Below are 2,475 nucleotides of genomic sequence, written 5' to 3' on the forward strand. Positions count from 1 at the left end.
TCAATGAGGTGGAGTTGAATCCACATGCATGTTAAGTGTCATTTTACTTACAAGAATTTGAGCAAGTTGTTGCACGGGTGGAAGCTGACCAGATTCCAGCTTAGACCTTATGATCATAGCATTTAAAGTTATCGCAAATGCACCTGCTGATATACACTGATTCTCAATCATGTCGCTCAAGAAGAAAACCACCATACATGCATAAACATTTTTTTGGACCTACTGCCAGATGCTAGGAGCTTGCATGCCAAAAAAAAAAAAAAAAAAAAAAAACCGCGAAATGACCCTTGCCAATAATTATTAAGCCTATTAATACTAGTTTGAAGAGTGACAGGAAAGATGTTATGTGCCTATAAATTGGTGGAGGGAAATAATTCTCTCCTTCAGTGGAGATGTCTGGATACTGCTGGCTGATAACCCACATGTACTGCTCAAACACCCACCTGTACCTTCAGGATATTCAAATTTGGGACTTGAGTGGATACTTTGTGGCATACTGCATCTTTAATATCTTGCTGAGCATGACACCTAGGTTGGGAGAGGCCTCGCTGTGGACAACTGCCACTGTGACCGCCAGGAAAAGGAGTAGAAATTTCATGTTAATAGAGACAATCACTCGGGCCACCTTCAGACTGACCCTGCCGACAGATTATTTTAAAGCTCAATATAAGAAAGCTCGTGTTTATTCTGCGCCTGATTTCATATTTTGTTTTCCGTAAAAACAATCAGCCTCCATCCACAGCTAAAAATCTGTACTACCACATATAGCTATTAAATTCAAAGTCATTTTCATGTGGGTGCTAAGCTCTCACACAGACATTTCTTTGGGATAAAGGAATTGAGGTAATCAAGTAGTGCGTAGTGACAAAAAAAAAAAAAAAAAAAAAAAAAAAAAAAACAGCAGCCATCCTAATTGTTAAGATTGGCCTTACAAAAATTATAGTAGGGAAATGGGAACTTAAAGCAGAAATCTACAGTTGCAGGATTCTCACCTGTCCAGTCACCCCAAGGATGGTGTTACTCACAGGGATGAAGACCAGCTGCTGAGCAGTTATTACAGAAACTCAGCTCTGACTTCCTCTCCCTTTCAAGTCCTCTGGGCATACATTTCCTAAGACAGATCCAACAAAATGCCTACTTGTTCCATATTTTCCATGAAGATCTGTGCAGATCGCTGAATGAGGCCATATATCAGAGCTCAAAAAGGGACAGAGTCTGAATCTGACATCCTTCAGAGAGTCCATTTTTGTGTCATCTATGTTGTTATTAACCAGGTCTGAATGGGGATGTTGGAACGCCTCTGATGAAAGAATAAACATTTACCCCCAGAGCAAATCACCATTTTCACTTTCTTGTAATTAACGATGATAACCAGGAGTTTGTTAGATCTTAGTGAGTAGCTGAGACAAGGTTAGAAGAGGTTTTCTATGTTTCCCTTGGGAGAATCCAAGTTCTGAATTGGTGTTGTCATCAGGCATGGAGAGGTGCACTCCAAGGGAGGAGAGGGGATTTGTTAAGTGTAATTCCAGGGGGTGCATTACCCAGTGAGCTTTCACTGTGGCAAAATCAAGCTGACGTCAAGTCCTTCCACAAAGACCATCAACTTGTCTGGAGTCTTGTATTTTCCCATGAGTGGACAAGGAGAATTTAGTCTGACAACTCAAACAATCCAAGCCAGTATTTCCCCCATGAGTCCTTGGGTTATTCCAGTGTCATTTGTTTTAAGCTAAATTGTGTCCCATTTCTTGAGACACCCTCTGAAGCCTTACTATAAGTATAATCAACTGTGTCTAATTCTATTTTGTATAGAACTTTATATGTAAATGATCAATTGTGTACATACAGGGAAGGATATGAATTGAGCAATCATTAGCTATTATAGAGAACAAGCCATGTTCAGTGCTGGTCTCTTCACAGTAGTCATGAGATAGAAATAGGCTACACATCCACCAGGTGGTGAATGGATAACAATAATGTTGTACATTTTTGCTATGGGGTATTATTCATCTGTAAAAAAAAGTGAAACTATGAAGTTTGTAGGTAAATGGATGGTTGAGAAGCAAGTCATTCTGCATATGGTAATCCAAAAGCTTAGACAAACATTGCCCATTTTCCCTGGTTTTGTAGGCATTTATCTTTGAGTCTTGAGTCATGTGTGTGTCATTTGAAATGCCTATATGAATGGCAGGTGTTAAGTAAAAGACATGCCCAAGTGTACATGCATGCATGCGGGTCTACGTGCTGTCACTTTTCATAAGAGCTAGTTCTTAACTTAATATTATGTAAGTTGTCACTTTATCCATAGTTCTAATATTTATTATTTTGAATAATTTCATTCTATGACAATATTGGGGTAAGACATGAAAGGCCACTCAGCAATATCAAATTCCAAATTGAGAGTGTGTATGAAACCACTGCCTGAAGTAAATCACCTCTCTCAGAACACCCTTGAACGCAATTTACAGGGAACTTTTA

General features: G+C 39.2%; 1 pseudogene; it reads right to left on the reverse strand.

Annotated features, from left to right (window-relative positions):
• On the reverse strand, positions 1–598 carry LOC127186194 (thioredoxin reductase-like selenoprotein T; annotated as a pseudogene).
• Positions 599–2,475: the final 1,877 nt, after the last annotated feature.

This window comes from Acomys russatus, unplaced genomic scaffold (genome assembly GCF_903995435.1).
Source record: "Acomys russatus unplaced genomic scaffold, mAcoRus1.1, whole genome shotgun sequence".
Lineage (NCBI taxonomy): Eukaryota > Metazoa > Chordata > Mammalia > Rodentia > Muridae > Acomys > Acomys russatus.